This window comes from Haliotis rubra, unplaced genomic scaffold (genome assembly GCF_003918875.1).
Source record: "Haliotis rubra isolate DU_JTF1 unplaced genomic scaffold, ASM391887v1 Scf948, whole genome shotgun sequence".
Lineage (NCBI taxonomy): Eukaryota > Metazoa > Mollusca > Gastropoda > Lepetellida > Haliotidae > Haliotis > Haliotis rubra.
In genome coordinates this window covers 309,957-331,038 of record NW_025767688.1, presented here as the reverse complement: position 1 = coordinate 331,038, position 21,082 = coordinate 309,957, and positions in this window count along the sequence as shown.

Here is a 21,082-nt window from a genome sequence, read left to right as displayed (position 1 = left end):
TATGACCCTCACTTTGTAAGCACTTCACTGATGCCCGTGGATTTCATCAACAGAAAACGCTAACAACAGGGATCATTGCCAGAGTATGAGGTGAGGTGAAATTGGATTTAACGTTGTGCTTGAGAATATTTCGCCCATATGACGACTTGCATGCGTGTGTATGTGTATGTGCGGCTGCTTGTACAAGCCCAGACTAAAGCTGGTTTTATAGTGCTAGGGCCACTGAGATACCATGCCGCAGTGAAGCATGAATACTCCACTCAGACACATTATACTGACTCGAGCCGACCAGTCCTTGTTGTACCCATTAATGCCGAGCGCCAGGCAGGGACCAACAAGTACCATATTTTAACGTCTTTTGGTATGACGCGGTCGGGGATCGAACCCGCGACCTTCCGCCTCCGGGCGGACGCTCTAACCACTACACCACGGAGGCGGTCGCCAGAGTATGTCCCTCAAAGGGACCGCCATTAGTTGTACCCAGAAACCGAGAGATCCTGATGTGTTTATAGGTCTGTCAGTATATAATGCGAATGCAAAGTGGAACGGTTTTATGATTATCCACACTTCAGTCGGTCCTTCCACCTCAGGCTGTCATGAGTTCATATATCTGAAATGCCGTTCAATGCTGTGTTTAAGCCCAACGCTATCGCTTACTTATTCACTCAGTCGAAGATTGCTTGACAAGCATTGGTCTGTTACCACCAAGAACCTTATTTGGAAACTGCAAAGACACAATCACCCACTGGTTGGGAAATGTAAGATGTAAGATAAATGTTTACTCAAATAACTGACATTTAGTTACAAAAGTAAGGATTTGGCGAAATGGGTTTTAATCGATACATTTGAGAATATTTCACTAAAACAGCGATATGTGTGTTCGTGTGGTGTGTGTGTTGATCCGTCTGTCTGTACTAATCCGGTCTAATGGCGTTAATCGAATGACCATGCTATCTGTACATGGATAACCCAAGCAGACTCAGTATACTGACTGCACCAGACCACTCCCTGTGTTATCTCTTTAATGACAAGAAGTACGATCTCTTAACGTCTCTTTGAATGACACTGTCCAAGATCAAGGCTTCTACCTTTAACTCTCCGTGCTCTGTCTACTAGACACAGATGCAGTCTTCACAGCAGATTAAATGTTAAATTTGATGATGACATCATTCATGCAATAAACGTACCCGCGTTAGAACATCATGGCCGAGCTTGTGAACATTACTGGGGAAGTAGGTTTTATATAATTTTTGACATTCAGACACCTTTATGGAAGAGGCCATGGAAATGCCATACGCGTGCAAGTGGTTCCGTGACGGCTTTATAACGTAAATCTTACATCAGCGCATGTGTCAATACAAACAGTGTGAGCTTGCACACCCCACACTGTGTACATTTGCAAATGGAACGCCGTGGCAGGTTGTTCCACTTATCAGAGATGGTGAAGTGTCAAGAACAACATGTGCATTGAAGCACGGGTGACAACTTTAAAATGTCAGCCATTCTAAAAGGAAGACCCACAGCGTGCAAATGTTTTCAAACCAAGTTATTTTCACGGAATATAGTATTTCTTTTGTAGCTCAAAGAAAACAGAAGAGCGTGTAGTTTGTCAATACGAAAACAACATTACGAACAAACGGCTCCAATCTGCTGAGAAAATTGATTGTGATCCCTTTGTGGCCATACCACACTGAATATCAGTGATAAGGCTATAAGAGCCGAATACTGGACTAGGTGACATTTCATCATACGTTCCATGGGTTTTCAAACACTTCAAGTAAAGACAACATTGCGGTAATTTGAGGGCCATTTTTTAGCATAGTGTCCTTATGGCAGTGAACAATGTCCTGTTTCCAAAATGTATCTGAATATGTTTAACTGTGTTATAAGGGATTCCTCCGTTAGCTGGTTCTAAAGTTGTAATGGACATCTTCAGTCCAGATGTTGTGTCATTCGCCTTGAGAAGCGCTCCCTGTACTCCATTCCCACGCTTTGTTGGGAGGAGTGCTTGTATATGATTTACACACAAATGCTTATTTTTTTTGCTATTTTGTTTTATGTATCTTCGAGTTATAGCCCTAGTATCTTTATAGACCTTTCAAGTGATACTGAGAATTTTATTAAAATCTCTTCCTGATTCTTCTGCAGAAGCATATGAAAGGAGTACATTAGATGTTTCCTGGTATCTATTGGGGCGGTGGGTAGCCTAGTGGTTAAAGCGTCCGCTCGCCACGCCGAAGACACGGGTTCGATTCCACACATGAGTGCAATACGTGAAGCCCATTTCTGGTGCCCCCACTGTGACATTGCTGGAATATTGCTAAAAGCGGCGTAAACCATATTCACCCAGTCACCCTGATATCTGGATTACACATTTCATCCTCGCAGTGGCCCAGTAATTCCTCCCTTTACAATCAGCTGAACATGCTACACGCCTTCTGGTTCTCTATGTGTGGTGACAAGCGACAACTCGCGAAAACACAATTTCTTTCGCCTGGAACTAGAAAAAATGGACACATTGCACTGCTGTTAATCGTTTTGAGTGGCTGTGAGGTTTAACTGTTTATCATGGGTTCGAATACGAACTGCCCAGAATATGACCCTCACTTTGTAAGCACTTCACTGATGCCCGTGGATTTCATCAACAGAAAACGCTAACAACAGGGATCATTGCCAGAGTATGAGGTGAGGTGAAATTGGATTTAACGTTGTGCTTGAGAATATTTCGCTCATATGACGACTTGCATGCGTGTGTATGTGTACGTGCGGCTGCTTGTACAAGCCCAGACTAAAGCTGGTTTTATAGTGCTAGGCCACTGAGATACCATGCCGCAGTGAAGCATGAATACCCACTCAGACACATTATACTTCGACTCCGAGCTGACCAGTCCTTGTTGTACCCATTAATGCCGAGCGCCAGGCAGGGACCAACAAGTACCATATTTTAACGTCTTTTGGTATGACGCGGTCGGGGATCGAACCCGCGACCTTCCGCTCTCCGGGCGGACGCTCTAACCACTACACCACGGAGGCGGTCGCCAGAGTATGTCCTCAAAGGGACCGCCATTAGTTGTACCAGAAACCGAGAGATCCTGATGTGTTTATAGGTCTGTCAGTATATAATGCGAATGCAAAGTGGAACGGTTTTATGATTATCCACACTTCAGTCGGTCCTTCCACCTCAGGCTGTCATGAGTTCATATATCTGAAATGCCGTTCAATGCTGTAAGTTTAAGCCCAACGCTATCGCTTACTTATTCACTCAGTCGAAGATTGCTGACAAGCATTGGTCTGTTACCACCAAGAACCTTATTTGAAACTGCAAAGACACAATCACCCACTGGTTGGGAAATGTAAGATGTAAGATAAATGTTTACTCAAATAACTGACATTTAGTTACAAAAGTAAGGATTTGGCGAAATGGGTTTTAATCGATACATTTGAGAATATTTCACTAAAACAGCGATATGTGTGTTCGTGTGGTGTGTGTGTTGATCCGTCTGTCTGTACTAATCCGGTCTAATGGCGTTAATCGAATGACCATGCTATCTGTACATGGATAACCCAAGCAGACTCAGTATACTGACTGCACCAGACCACTTTCTGTGTTATCTCTTTAATGACAAGAAGTACGATCTCTTAACGTCTCTTTGAATGACACTGTCCAAGATCAAGGCTTCTACCTTTAACTCTCCGTGCTCTGTCTACTAGACACAGATGCAGTCTTCACAGCAGATTAAATGTTAAATTTGATGATGACATCATTCATGCAATAAACGTACCCGCGTTAGAACATCATGGCCGAGCTTGTGAACATTACTGGGGAAGTAGGTTTTATATAATTTTTGACATTCAGACACCTTTATGGAAGAGGCCATGGAAATGCCATACGCGTGCAAGTGGTTCCGTGACGGCTTTATAACGTAAATCTTACATCAGCGCATGTGTCAATACAAACAGTGTGAGCTTGCACACCCCACACTGTGTACATTTGCAAATGGAACGCCGTGGCAGGTTGTTCCACTTATCAGAGATGGTGAAGTGTCAAGAACAACATGTGCATTGAAGCACGGGTGACAACTTTAAAATGTCAGCCATTCTAAAAGGAAGACCCACAGCGTGCAAATGTTTTCAAACCAAGTTATTTTCACGGAATATAGTATTTCTTTTGTAGCTCAAAGAAAACAGAAGAGCGTGTAGTTTGTCAATACGAAAACAACATTACGAACAAACGGCTCCAATCTGCTGAGAAAATTGATTGTGATCCCTTTGTGGCCATACCACACTGAATATCAGTGATAAGGCTATAAGAGCCGAATACTGGACTAGGTGACATTTCATCATCATACGTTCCATGGGTTTCAAACACTTCAAGTAAAGACAACATTGCGGTAATTTGAGGGCCATTTTTTAGCATAGTGTCCATATGGCAGTGAACAATGTCCTGTTTCCAAAATGTATCTGAATATGTTTAACTGTGTTATAAGGGATTCCTCCGTTAGCTGGTTCTAAAGTTGTAATGGACATCTTCAGTCCAGATGTTGTGTCATTCGCCTTGAGAAGCGCTCCCTGTACTCCATTCCCACGCTTTGTTGGGAGGAGTGCTTGTATATGATTTACACACAAATGCTTATTTTTTTTGCTATTTTGTTTTATGTATCTTCGAGTTATAGCCCTAGTATCTTTATAGACCTTTCAAGTGATACTGAGAATTTTATTAAAATCTCTTCCTGATTCTTCTGCAGAAGCATATGAAAGGAGTACATTAGATGTTTCCTGGTATCTATTGGGGCGGTGGGGTAGCCTAGTGGTTAAAGCGTCCGCTCGCCACGCCGAAGACACGGGTTCGATTCCACACATGAGTGCAATACGTGAAGCCCATTTCTGGTGCCCCCCACTGTGACATTGCTGGAATATTGCTAAAAGCGGCGTAAAACCATATTCACCCAGTCACTCCTGATATCTGGATTACACATTTCATCTCGCAGTGGCCCAGTAATTCCTCCCTTTACAATCAGCTGAACATGCTACACGCCTTCTGGTTCTCTATGTGTGGGTGACAAGCGACAACTCGCGAAAAACACAATTTCTTTCGCCTGGAACTAGAAAAATGGACACATTGCACTGCTGTTAATCGTTTTGAGTGGCTGTGAGGTTTAACTGTTTATCATGGGTTCGAATACGAACTGCCCAGAATATGACCCTCACTTTGTAAGCACTTCACTGATGCCCGTGGATTTCATCAACAGAAAACGCTAACAACAGGGATCATTGCCAGAGTATGAGGTGAGGTGAAATTGGATTTAACGTTGTGCTTGAGAATATTTCGCTCATATGACGACTTGCATGCGTGTGTATGTGTATGTGCGGCTGCTTGTACAAGCCCAGACTAAAGCTGGTTTTATAGTGCTAGGCCACTGAGATACCATGCCGCAGTGAAGCATGAATACTCCACTCAGACACATTATACTGACTCCGAGCCGACCAGTCCTTGTTGTACCCATTAATGCCGAGCGCCAGGCAGGGACCAACAAGTACCATATTTTAACGTCTTTTGGTATGACGCGGTCGGGGATCGAACCCGCGACCTTCCGCTCTCCGGGCGGACGCTCTAACCACTACACCACGGAGGCGGTCGCCAGAGTATGTCCTCAAAGGGACCGCCATTAGTTGTACCAGAAACCGAGAGATCCTGATGTGTTTATAGGTCTGTCAGTATATAATGCGAATGCAAAGTGGAACGGTTTTATGATTATCCACACTTCAGTCGGTCCTTCCACCTCAGGCTGTCATGAGTTCATATATCTGAAATGCCGTTCAATGCTGTGTTTAAGCCCAACGCTATCGCTTACTTATTCACTCAGTCGAAGATTAAGCTGACAAGCATTGGTCTGTTACCACCAAGAACCTTATTTGGAAACTGCAAAGACACAATCACCCACTGGTTGGGAAATGTAAGATGTAAGATAAATGTTTACTCAAATAACTGACATTTAGTTACAAAAGTAAGGATTTGGCGAAATGGGTTTTAATCGATACATTTGAGAATATTTCACTAAAACAGCGATATGTGTGTTCGTGTGGTGTGTGTGTGGATCCGTCTGTCTGTACTAATCCGGTCTAATGGCGTTAATCGAATGACCATGCTATCTGTACATGGATAACCCAAGCAGACTCAGTATACTGACTGCACCAGACCACTCCCTGTGTTATCTCTTTAATGACAAGAAGTACGATCTCTTAACGTCTCTTTGAATGACACTGTCCAAGATCAAGGCTTCTACCTTTAACTCTCCGTGCTCTGTCTACTAGACACAGATGCAGTCTTCACAGCAGATTAAATGTTAAATTTGATGATGACATCATTCATGCAATAAACGTACCCGCGTTAGAACATCATGGCCGAGCTTGTGAACATTACTGGGGAAGTAGGTTTTATATAATTCTTGACATTCAGACACCTTTATGGAAGAGGCCATGGAAATGCCATACGCGTGCAAGTGGTTCCGTGACGGCTTTATAACGTAAATCTTACATCAGCGCATGTGTCAATACAAACAGTGTGAGCTTGCACACCCCACACTGTGTACATTTGCAAATGGAACGCCGTGGCAGGTTGTTCCACTTATCAGAGATGGTGAAGTGTCAAGAACAACATGTGCATTGAAGCACGGGTGACAATAGCAACTGTCTGAGCATCCGCACCCCAAACTGTGTTTAACAACAGAAAAGTACATTTTGAAATCGAAGGACGTGACACGTTTACCCACTTATTAGAGTTGGTGAATTGCAAGAACAACATATGCATTGTAGACATTTCCAGTTTTTTAACAACCAAATGCGTCTGGTCACTAATGTTCCGGAACTATACACCTTCTTTTTCCCAATCAGTCACTGCGTGTTGGTAGTTAAATACAGCGCGTCAGTCAACACGTATGCTTGCAGGTAACGATGTTGTTGTCAGCCATATGATAACATTACCTGAGTGCATGCTGGCAATGACAGAGGGAACAATGGATCAGGTCAATGTGCTATATGGTATACCTAACGCAATGACAGAAGGAATGCTGCATTAGGTCAATGTGCTATATGGTTTACCTAACGCAATGACAGAAGGAACACTGCATTAGGTCAATGTGTTAAATGGTTCACCTAACGAAATGACAGAAGGAACACTGCATTAGGTCAATGTGTTAAGTGGTTCACCTAACGAAATGACAGAAGGAACGCTGCATTAGGTCAATGTGCTATATGGTTTACCTAACGAAATGACAGAAGGAACACTGCATTAGGTCAATGTGTTAAATGGTTCACCTAACGAAATGACAGAAGGAACACTGCATTAGGGCAATGTGTTAAATGGTTTACCTAACATTGAGTGTCTACAGGAAAGGGCTTCAGGGATGGAGTGTAAGAGGTTGGAGTTTTGGAACAGGGTAATACCTGTTAGCCACAAAAACGCCTGAACTGTTGGAATATTCAGTACAAATAAAAATACAATTCTGCCGCTTGTTAACTGGCAACCTGGACGGTATCAGATAGAGCATTAGATACCCGCTGACACGCTGCTAAAAATACGTCCACAGAATACGTCCATACATTGGGAAAACCGTACAGTTGGTCGTTATGTGACTAACAATCCATTAGAATGGCATACATTGCTGTAGTAAAATCTGACAATTTCCCTGTACAATATATGTTTGTTTATTTGTTTCTCGTTTAACTCCGCACTCAGCAATAATCCAGCTGTATGACGTCGATCTGTATGTAATCGAGTCTGTACCAGACAATCCAGTGATCAGCATCATCAGTATAAGTCAGTTTGGATACGATGACATGTGTCAACCAAGTCAGCGAGCCTGACACAGTATCCCGTTAGTTAGATTAATCTATACAATGATTAAATGTGAGTATATGAACATTGTACCAATGTTAAAGCCTTCTTTATCCGCAGATTGCTCATACAAATTCCACGTGCCTCTGTACGACGAGACAATGTTATATTGTACATTCATAAGTTACAGGTAATGTAATGCTCCGACATATGTTTATTGACTTTCTCTCTCGATCACAGCCTAACCACCTTCCATTAGCAAAACGGACCATGTGCAATAGCTCTTCAAATAATCAGTCTTGTCATTATCAAGCATCATTTGCCTTGTAGGCGCTTTGAATGAGTATACACATCAAGCAACATTGCATTTGAAGAACCTTTCTCAGGAACTATGAACAAATATCACTGTTTCGTTTGCACAGGGTTAAAAGCCCATCCACCAGAGCAAAATCAACATGGTATTACGAAGGGTAAATACCTTGCTGCTTTAAACCGTATTTACTTTGTGCTTGTTCAGGAAATGTATCACATTTAGCCTATCAGTCGTGATAAGTAACCACTATGGCGTGTATCGTTGTTGGAGAAAAACGCACGGTGAGCGCAGCTCTGTAATAAATATATGGTGAAATGAGCAGACTGTTATTACAGTTTTTAATGATTATAATCCCGTTAACTTAAATGATCTTACATCGCCAGGCCATTTTACAGAATCAATATAACTGTCGGTCTCTCATTATGATGGCGTCATCACGACCTTTGCAAATTCGTTCAGCATCTTGATATTGAGCAGACAACAAGATCCTTTAATCAAAGTCAGGTCTAACAAGTTAATAACAAACTATTTCCTGTTGTGAAACATGAAAGTGACACAGTAAACTGAATACTGAAACCGTTTCAAATCCAATTTCATTTATACCACAGTTATTAACAATGAGGTATCCGTGTAAAGAACCCCTATTGGTCCGTGTAATACAAGTGAACCGTTACGTAGTATTCCAAACCACATAACTTGCGGCGTCCATTCTTTGCCCCATTACACGATCTGGACATTCCATTGCAAACACTAACATTGTTACATCCGGGGGCTCCAGGAAACATGGCTGTCGCATATCTCACGTGCTGTGATTTGTAATTAAGGGATTTTATAACGCTGAGACTTCACAGGCAGTCTGAACATTATGTAATGTGATCGCTTCGAGGCCGAGAAAGACCTGACGAAACAGCTGTTTTTCGATTAACTTAATCTGAAATTTATCGCTAGTAAATAATGATAGAGTGTACTTTCGTCAGGCGGTACACGGTTACATGTAGATCAGCTAAAATGGGTTCTTGGGATATGTTTCAAACTCGATTACGTTTTAAATAAAACAACACTGAATATATGAACTAAAAAATATATTTTCCAGTCCTACATGTAAACTCACAATGGTTACTTATTTTCATTTAGAACACACTTTTTATCTAGGTAACAGACAATGAAGATAAAAGTAATCAGCTATTGCTATTCGTGGTGTTTACGTTTGCACCACTCTGGCAAGTTTGGCTGACAAAAAGATCAGCCAACAATATCGACTGGAAGGTATCATAGTTCTCAGTATTGCTTTGACCATTCAAACAAAAATCGGGAAAACATTCAGGAAGGAAGTAGCCATCCCTATGAACACATTTCTGATCTGTTTCTTTGTGCATACAAATCAAAATGTCAGCCCCGACTTAAGCATCAGGTGTATCGATGATCTATTTCAAATTTAGATATATGCATAAAGATGCAGAGTGAAAAACAACATATACCAACATACATACAGACATTAAGACTCGTCATTTATGCATAAAACAGCTGACGACATAGCTGACATCCCTGTTTCACACCCATACACACGGAACCTCTATGTATTTCTAAATAGTTGACTTTCGCTTGTTTAAATTCTATGAAGGTGGTGAAAGTGTAAATCCTCCTTTTCTATTATCCATACCTTATATTCCGTTTTCTCTGTTACATGATATTAGTCTGACCTATCAAATGCTCATCGGTGCTTTACTCCATTATGAATCCATTCTGCTCCTCGTCAAGGATACAATAGTCTTCGTCCAGCTGAAGAGTCTGCAGTTTATAACATGGCAATACATCTTGTATACTCACTGTGTAAATGTTAAACCCGACTGTCTGCCGTACAAGTATTCATGTATTTGGCGACAGACATTTGAGACCAATTCACTATAAGTACATGTAGATACAATGGGTTGTTATAATAACTATGTATGAATTAATCTTTTCCTTTAACACATCTATTTCCACAAAAACGACTGAAGGAGAATATTTATGGTAAAGGCTTGGTGATGTTTCGTACTGACAAAAAGACAACTGTATGTACCTCACTGCTTCTGGGGAGTTTGACCGTTCATCATAATTACAAGTGATTTAAGAACCTTTCCCTCAGAAGGAGGTTTTTCATAAGGCGCCAATTAACCTGTAAAAATACATCATGCATTAACCTGATCGAAATATCTTCAATGAACTGCATCAGCTTCAGACAAAAATATGTTCGTTGCTGCGTGTCATTGTAACCCAACTGACCGGTGCTTGTGGCCTTCATCATTGGTTTGTCTGTTCCAGACATGTGGCCGGAATATTTCTCAGCACGCTGCTGAACTATAGATCAACCAATCTATCGGCAACGATACATGCGTCCAAACGAATGTACTCAATTATTTACTCATGAAGAGAATTCCATAAGATTGGATCTCTAAGGAGCAAAAGCATGACTGTGATCAACAACCGGTAGCTATTTGACCTGAATATACTGTCAGGTTTGTCATCGCTGTTCCCGTTCTCGTGGTTTTCTTCAAAGTGGTACACGTCTACAATCTTCATGATTGCAGGCTTTCTCTAACACCATGCAAACCCGCCATCGTATAATTGCTGCCACTCACTCAAGATGGGCCCCGTTCATCATAATTATTAGAAACCATCAAGCTGTAGTTGGTTGACTTCACAGACACAGTCGACTGGTACGTTACCATTTAGATTCAGTATATGCTGCCTTTAACGTGCTGTCAAGTCATCGGATTTGAAGTACAGTATGGAGATGCTTCAAGGCAAACACAAAAATCGATGCATCTGTTTTACAACTGATGCCAGGGTGCTACATGTCATTTAGAAAGGTGTGAGGTTTTATCAGTTAGACAGAGCACCTCCGCATGTCCGATTTATTGAACTGTATGAGTCGCGGTATGATACTTGACCGGGACGTGAGACTTCAGCATCAACAGATTATGGGAATAAACCCAAATGTAAGTGACACTCTCACAGTGTAGGTTAAAGTACCGAGAAAAGCACAATTTCTTTCGCCTGGAATTAGTGCCACCAACACATTGCATTGTGCTGCCGTTAATCGTTCTGAGTGGATGTGAGGTTTAAATGTTTATCGTGGGTGGAATCGAATTGCCAACAATATGACACTCACTTTGTCAGCACGAAACTGATGCACGTGGATTTCATCAAGAGAAAACGCTAACAACAGGGATCATTCCCAAATTATGTCCTCCAGTACACTGCAATTAGTTGTACCAGAAAGCTAGAGATCCTAATGTCGAACAAGGGTTGTGTTTCTAGGTCTGTCAGCATCACACCAATGAGCGCGGGTCTCAGCAAAGTAGAACGGTTAGGCTATCAAGAGTGTATATGAGTGAAATGCCGTTCAATGCTGTGTTCATAATGACCTATTCACTCACTCCCAGATTAAATTGACACGCGTTGGTCTGTTACTACCAAATATCTTTGTTTCAAACTGCGATGACACAATCACCCACTCATTGGCTCGGACGTGTAAGACGAAAGACAAATGGGCATCCAAATGACTGACAATTACTTATGACAAGTGGCGAAATAGGTCTTAATTGAGTCAACCCAGATTAATTCACTAAAATAGCAACGTGTGTGTCTGTGTGTGTGCGTGCGGGTGTATGTGTGGATCTGTCTGCCTGTACTAATCCGAAAACTGGCGGATTTAACCGAGGTACCACGCCATTTTACCATGGATACCCCAAGCAGACTCTGTATACTGACTACGTATGACTGACTATTTCCCTGTTTCCTTCCTTTAATCACAAGCCCATGCCAAGTGCAATCTCTTAGCGTCTGTTAGTCAGACATGGTCAAGGATCGAACCGCCTACCGTCATCTCAAAACGTTAACTTGAATGAAGAAACCATAAATGGAAGTGTTCGTGTAAATGTCAAACGCGTGAAAGTGGTTCCTTTGCAGCTTTAAACTTAAATCTTACATCAGAACGGGTGTCAATACAGACAGTCCGAGCATCCGCACCCCAAACTGTGTGTTTTGCAACATGATATTACATTTGTTGATTAGAGTTGGTGAAGTGTCAAGAACAACATGTGCATAGTGGACATTTCCAGTTATATAACAACCAAAAGAGTCTAGTCACCAATCTTCCGTCAATATACACCTTCCTTTTCCCAATCAGCCATTGCGTGTTGGTAGTTAAATACAGCGCGTCAGTCAACATGTATGCTTGCAGGTAACGATGTTGTTGTCAGCCATATGATAACATTACCTGAGTGCATGCTGGTAATGACCGAGGGAACAATGGATCAGGTCAATGTGCTATATGGTTTACCTAACGCAATGACAGAGGGAACAATGGATCAGGTCAATGTGCTATATGGTTTACCTAACGCAATGACAGAGGGAACAATGGATCAGGTCAATGTGCTATATGGTTTACCTAACGCAATGACAGAGGGAACAATGGATCAGGTCAATGTGCTATATGGTTTACCTAACGCAGTGACAGAAGGAACAATGGATTAGGTCAATGTGTTAAATGGGTTACCCAACAAGGAGTGTCTAGAAGAAGGGGTTTTAGGGATGGGGTTTAGAGGTTAGAGGTTTGGTGCAGGTAAATATCTAACATTCTTCTCCAAAGGAAGCATGGGTGATAGGCAATATGAGTTCCAGGTGATATTTACAATATATAGAAATTTAACATATCGACATGTAGTGGTGACGATGGCTCATCACCGGAACAGTGGGCACAGTAGAATCGTGATGAATAGAGAATCTCACCCAAGTATCTTCTGATATCAATTATATCAACACGAGTTGATAAAGTTACAAATATCCGAGGCTTGCCTAGGCTATTTTTGCTTTATCAACGAGTGTTGATATATTTGATATCAGAAGACACGAGGGTGAGATTCTATTTATCATTCAAAATCACTCTCCATTAATTTTCAATGAAAAATGTACATCTCTGAACATGGTACTGCCATTAGACTTGCAGTGCAGCGATGTCATAGCATTGCGACGTCATCAAGTGCATGACGTCATAGCATTGTCAGGGCATTGTACAAAATCTACTGTCAAAACGATATCTCCTAGGAGATATCGTTTGATCTCACACAAGCGACATCTCCTGTGGAACACAGTTTTTGATGATAAATGTTGTCTCTCATGTCATTGTTAACTTTGCTGATGGTTCATCACTGCTGTTGTCAACCAAATGAAGTGCCATTTCAAGTCGGCCAAGGTTCAGTGTTTCAAGGGAACGCTCAGTGCGTTGACACGAAGAGCGATCCATTCGAGTACTTAACTTGTTTAAAGTCGGATGGTCTGAGAAATGAAACGGGACAGGTCACTTCCCACTTGTAACCGTCAATGTGTGATTTTGCATCACAAAGTGAACGCGAAATGTACATCATGCAATGAATTTAACGAGACTTTACAACAAAGTGTCTTATACGCCAGAATTGTATTGCCGTCGTAATCCACCATGTTTGCGATCTTGACTCCACTCATGGAACGACCCAGAATATGTAAACGGTGTCATGGAAGATTCAGGAAAGTGTGAAAAGCAGAAGGAGATATCGCTGACGAAATGTCACGCTTGCAGCTCCAGTAAGCGTCTTGCCTTGTTCTTGGTGCCAGAAAGGGAATGCTTGTGTACCATGGGTTATGTTCTCCCAATCTCATGACTGACATTCTCCGCAAGGTTCTTGGTGGATTCGACAAGACAGCGCTAGATGGGAGAAGTCCAACTGGGCTGCGTGTACATGGGTGACTAGGGCCCTGAGCTGCTGCTGAACCTAACAAGTCTGACTGTGCCAGGATCACCCGTACTTTCCTTGCTGCGTTCATTTATTTTACCAGTAAATATTAATTCGAATTATTTTCTTAATGATGTAGAAAGTGGGACTAGTAAATAGTTTTTTCAAACAAAATATACTGTTCAAAACTGATGAAAAACTTTGCTAGAAAATAAATGCAACCAATGGCAGTGATGAGAAAAAGTTCCACCATTGATTGCAGTGAAAACTTTTCAGGTCAACCGTGGGTTGAGGATTGCAAGTTGATACTTTATATGACAATATAAGGTCACCATAACACATTGTTGCCTCAAAAAAGTAATCGATTCTGATGGTAGTCGAAACCGATAGTACAGACAGTTCCCTGTGACCAAACACAATTACTTGAAGTGGCAAAAAACTTACCACCGTAAAATATGTTGGATATAAAACTACACAAAACTTTATGTGTATCTCACGAATGGATTTGGAATTCACTCATATGAATGACCTACGTTTTCCTTCAATCCGGATTAGAGTTGGACTTCATGAACCCATGCGAATAACGGGATCGGCTGGTCACACTTGCTGAGTGATATAACGCATGTCATGGTATCCCACATACGTAGATCGATGTTCATGTCACTGGTTTGGCTGGTCCAGACTCGATTATTTACAGACTGCAAACATATAGCTGGAATATTGTTAAATAAATAACAAAGAAAACCACAAATGAGTGATTCTTCTATTCAAGATATTATACTAATTCCGTCTTCGTCAGGCCGGAACTCAAGAACGGTGCTACAAGGAAACACATGGTCTGTATAATGTTACAACAATAGAACTCGGGTACAGGGAATACCATGGCTACATGCCCTCACAGTCTGAAACGATCATTGTGAAATGAAGACTCACGTCCTTTACTATCTATGCAGATCCATTGAGTTCAAGCGCTTTGAGCATGCACTAGTGCGTGGATATGTGCGCTATATAAATATCCAATAAAAATGAAATATCATAAAAATTGCTGTAAAAACCTCCTGTAACACAACCCTTCAGTGACAACACAGTTGGTTTATCGCCTAACTTACTTTTCCTTCCTATGCTCAATTGTAGAAAAAAAATGTAAACACTTGATTGACATAAATGAATTTTCCTGTTGACCAAAAACTGACTAACTTTTTATCCCATGGCCCCAAAAAAATAATTCAATAAATGTTTGGCCTATGTAAACTAATTATCCAACTTTACGATAAAATGGATTTTCGAACATACAAGCATCAGTATAGTTGTGGAGTCGTGGACTCAGCATAATGGGAACGATAGATAAACCTGTTAAAGGTGGGTTATAGGATTTCAGGTTTTTCTAGTTTATATGAGTTGAATTCAATTGATATTGGAAAACAAATCCAAATTCTTGAGGGCATTACTCAGCCCACTGAGACGATATACGCTGTCAAAACAAACTCTCAAAATTACTGCCGGCTGACACAATATTGATGGAAATGGATTGCTTCAAGAATGCGACGCGCGCATTTGATATACAGTCAGAAACCAGTCTTTTTCAGACAGTGTGCCACACAATATATTTTCATCGGATGGAAAAAGACATAGCTGAGCAGGGCTTGAATTTACACGTGTACGCACAAGATTGTGACGTCAGTATTTGACTATTGAAGTTGGTTCAGTTCAAATTTCCAACCTAGCAAAATGTCATTTAAAAACATGTATGTTAGTGCTGTATTTTTTGTTTTGGGCTATTTTTATGTTATCAGATTTTCCATGGCTGTTTTGTATTATTTTTTCCGGGAGTGGGTTGAAGTGTGCTAACGTTTCGCATGATGACTTTACCATGTGGAGATAATATTTCAGTTTCATAAATAACTTTAATTACAACGTTACACCACCACCACACACCCGCCCACTCATTTTATATAACTGTTCAATAAAACACAAAAGAAAATCCTATCTTCACCGTTTCCCTTTAACAATATCATTAGTGGCTCTAATTGAATATATCTCGACGTGCAAATTGATATAATTCCACAAGTAGGCTACTGGGAATCGTGATCTGATCTGTGTGTAGTCGGCACTGAACAAATAGACAGAAGAAGTGTTAAAAACAGCACCGAGGCTTTAAGATGCAGAAACATGTATTGAAGATGACGTCGATATACGAGACACTATGCCAACTAGATGTACCAGAGACGTTGCATTTACCTTGAAGAGATATATATTTAATCCAGACAAGTAAATCCCCCCATCAGCACTGTAAATAGCGATAGTATTTCTTTTGTGAACAGAAAAAGTAACACGAGTTTCGTGGGCGTGCAACAATGTTTTAAGAACAACTAGAGTTACGTTAATATCTATAGATTTGAACTTATAGTGAAACATGAACACCCTACGCAAAACTAATTTCCAGTCTGATGTGTCGATATATGAAAAATCTACAGTCTTGATTTTTTTATTTGCTAGTACAGTGAATTATTTTGATGGTTTGGAACTTTTGGCGTCGTTACTTTGAATCAATTGTGAAAATGCACCTGGCAAAAAGATTCCTGAGGTTTGGACCAAACTGTCTGGTCTATAGAGAACATGGGACATACCAGAAAAGGAATCTCATATGCGTTGTTGTTATTATATTATGTCATGTCACGTGATGTTTCATATTAAAGACAATTTGGAATCCACGATTTGGATGTCAAATATCCATTATTTCCTATTTTCCATGATTTTGGGTACGTATATGGGCATCTGTGAATTTATCTCGAGCAAGTATTACAAGAATATTTGATAGAGTGGCCAAGGACATGTTTCAGCGGGACTGGAGGTTAACTTGACACACAACTTCACAATACAATATATACCGTTGCGTAATGCCATTCCTGCATGTTTATTTGTAAAGTGTGGTGTAGAATTGCTTAAGCGATGAACTATATAGTCCAAAAAGAACACAGATCACTAAATATGTATTCGCAAGAGCTATATCCCAAATGATAACGTTGGTATTTAGCTGGCACTGTAGAACAATATATCTGTAATGTGATAAAACATACCATACAATTGTTTCACAGATTCCAATAGACATAACTCTCTACAAGGTGGCATAACAGGAGCGATGATTTCAACTTTCATGCCGAAGCTGCAGCATTTGGTGTCAACTGAGGTACATGTACAACAGTTCTTTCTGTGAAAAACTCAAAGTTACTATATTCAAGTCCCAAGTAAGGAGGTAAAAGTCTTGTATTGTAGACTTATAGAGTTCATTTCCAAATGTTTGGCTTCAGTAAAATGTGATGTATGTGTACCCGACGCATTTCCCTATTTAGATTGATTATGCGTTCATTTTTCATGCGTTTTATAGGTGTGCCACATACAGATCGGGCGAAATATGCTGACCAATTTGCGAATACATGCTATCATTACTCTTTAATAGTAATTTATCATCAGCTCTCCATGTAGTAGGAACCGTACAATGGACTTTGGCTAATATTTCTTTGGAATATTGAATGAGTTTGTCACCTGTATTTCCATTGCAAATAATCACAATCTGTACCATTCAACATTTTAACATTTAGTATATGTATCATGTCATGTCATAATCCGAGTAGGACGTTTGATGAAGGTGAATGTATTAGGAATATACATTGTACTTGGCGAGTATTAGCGATTTGGCCCCCAAAATCGTAAGTTCCCATTCTATGACAAACCCGATCGTCGTAAAAAGAATAATAATGATATAGTCGAAACAGAAGAACTGCTTCAATGGTCATATCCGCCTGTTGCAAACCACAATTTTACCACAATAACTACTTTCGTAGGTAGTCTTCATGAAATGTTCAAACCAACCACGTTGTCAGAATTGGCCCAAGTGTCCGAGGCATCTGAAGAAGTAACACGGTTTGTGGATCCCTGGTACTTTCATCAGCATCTTCATGACTTAGGTGACCCGAGGCTGTCAGTCGTTAGATTGGTCTTCATGTGATAACAGAAGGCTATAATCTCTCATTGCCATCGTACGACCCCAGCTGCCAGAGGGCGCATGTTACCAGCCAGGAACGTGGTGGTTTGGGACGGTGCAGATTAGCCGGAAACCTTCACGGACACTGTCCATCTAAAGTCCATCTCCTAATGCAATCTGTACCAGGGATCTATTCCAACCTACAGTCTCCGATAGAATCTGTGCCTGGCAATGAGGTTGACCGAAACTTCATGATGGCATGACCTATTTCTTCATCTGTGGGCTTTAACCCGATCACTGTCGATTTATGGATTAGCTAATTGCAGAAATAAACGCATGGTCCTTTCAGCCCCGAAGACATTGGTACCAAGGAAACCGAACTTTGTGGAAATATTTCATTTTGACAGCTCAAACTAAATCAAACAGAAAGGTCAATTTGTCCAAATGAAACGCAACCATTTCCCATTGTTCCATACGGTGTCTATTTTGTGCGCCACAGTGTTGAGTTGCGTCATTAACACCTATTTGGAACGTCAGTCTTTTTTTCCACCCATCTCTTTCACCCTTTGTATAACTAATGTGTTTCTTAATGTCAAGTTCACGTTTAGAACGCCAATACCAGCGATTCTGGTCGTTTCTGGCAGTAAAAGTGGTACGAACGATCTAAAACCAATGCTTGCAGTTGTCTATGACCTGATGTCAATTAATGACAAGTCAATATTTAAAGACGATACCTTGCTTGAGAAATACAATAAGTACAAGTCAGTGACAAATGCAAGTGTGCACTCAACCACTCGTTCCCAACCAGGACATACGTTGTTTGAAGAGACACGTTGGCATGCATTGATACGTTCATGGCTTATATCAAACAATTACAGTGCATACCACCAATGATGTTTTACTACCCTTAAAGGCCAAAACGTATTTGCAACCGCTCAGCCAATACGGTTTACAAACCACCATATTATTTTGGTAAATTTAAACATTCGGAAGTACTATTATTTTGCTTGGCAAATTTGCTTAGAAATGCGATGCATTTATATGAAGTGCTTATAGAAGTTACAGTATCACTTACTCACTCATTGTACAACGAATGCCCTGATATCCTTGTACAGGCTCTGACGTTATTCCATACAAGCACGTCATATAAATATAACACAATTATATTTCAAAACAATATTTCAAATATATTTTAGCATACCAGTAGTATTTAGACAGCCAGTTATCTGTAAATCATATATTTTGTCAAGGATATCAGTAGCTCAATCGGGGGGTTGGAGGACATGTTAAGAAAATATGAATGTAGCTAACAGCTTTTAAGGTATTGTTAAAATTGAACACGGGTTGAGTTACTGGGAGATGCTCATGCAAGGACCGAGTACGCCTGATGGGGAGACTACGTCTGTCACAACAATGAATGGTTCACGGATTACATCTTGGTCAGGACTGTCGGAGTCGCTTAGAATGCAGCTGAAAGTTTTAACACTGATGCCCCGTCACGTTCATATGGTCACGTACGTAGATTCGCAGATACACAGATACCCATAACTCATCAGTGGGGTAGCCTAGTGGTTAAACCACTGGCTCGTCAGGCTGAAGACCCAGGTTCAATTCCTCACACGGGCACAATCTGTCAAGCCAATGTCCTCCTCCGTGATATTGCTGGGATGTTGCTAAGAGTGGCGTAATACTCACTCACTCACTCATATCACCCACTCACTCATACCACCCACTCACTCACAACTTCGACAAGAGAAATACTTTATCAGCTTAATCTTATCGTTGCTAAGCAGTTGATTGGATAACTCTATGATGAGATTCCGTCCACTGTGTTGGGCAAATATTATAACATCACGAAGTATTATCGAGTTATATGTTTTTGTTTCATCATATTTCAAGTTAATAATTTGTGAATCGTCGACATTACAGTACAACCTGTGAGGCTAAACCATCATGATTGATGACGAACGTCAGTAGGATGGCATAGCCAGTATAGTAATAATTCGACAGTCTATTATGTGATGTAATAATTGCCAAAGAGGTGATATGGAATGAACGGACGTATCCTCACGTTCTGGGATTGTTCCGTTACCATACTCCGTGTAATAATGCAGTGTACTATCTCTGAGAGCTATGTAAACACACATAACGATTAATCATTTCCTTTAATATGGTAATGCACTTCATCTATTAATAGTTCAAACATACACCATGGAGAACTTCTCTGTCACTCGGGAAAAACCTGGGAACACGTGGACCCTCAGCCCTCATTCTCTAAGGTCATAGTTTGCTCTACTTTCCAAGTGAAATTAGACACCTCATCATTTGAAAAACGTCCATGTGGTATTAAATAAAGAGATCCGCATTAAATCCGTAAAAGAATGAATTGGATTTAAGTAGCAATCGAATAGCCAATTCATCAAAGCATTTAGGAAAACATCGTACATAAACTCATCCAGCATTTCAGAAACAAAAACTATAAGTGACGATCTTCATCAAATCTCGTATAAAACGAGAGTTCACTCGCAGAAAGATAAGCCCTGCACAGCCTCGAAGGTATAGCTTCGGTAGAAGTGTTGACAAGATTAAGCTCTTGCTGCGCGGAGTTCAGTGATTGAGACTCCGTATTCTATTAAAGTCATCGGTTTTGTTAAGTTACTTCATCAACATCACTATCACTGGGAATTAGAACTGGTAGTGAGGAATTGCCCCTATGCACAACCATGAACTGTCGCTCAATCATTCCTGAACATTTGTTTTTGAATTAACTTTGAACGACAGGTTCTGTAACTCCAATTACTCCGAATCAGCGTATGTTCAATATGGTTTAGATTAGAGGAAATGAAGTCCTTTTTTCCTGATTTGCGGGACATTATACAGATCCTGCAATAGTGTTTCAAATGTGAAGGGATTTTATCTTGTCTTCGCAATACGGATTCTATTTGTGTTGTATATCTCAGAATACAATGTTTTAGAAATGAGAGATATATTAACCTAAAGCAAAGGTCTCAGTAACCACAGGCAGGCATTACAGTTAGGGCAGTGCTTGGTTACTGTTTTGGAAACATCTGTCACCAACACAGATCCGTTTATATTCGTTTTACAGCTATTTTTACGCCCGATGTTACCTGTTTCGGCAGGTAATCGAGACTGAGTACGCTATTGAGTTGGCGTGGTATATTTTGACATCTTACGTATCT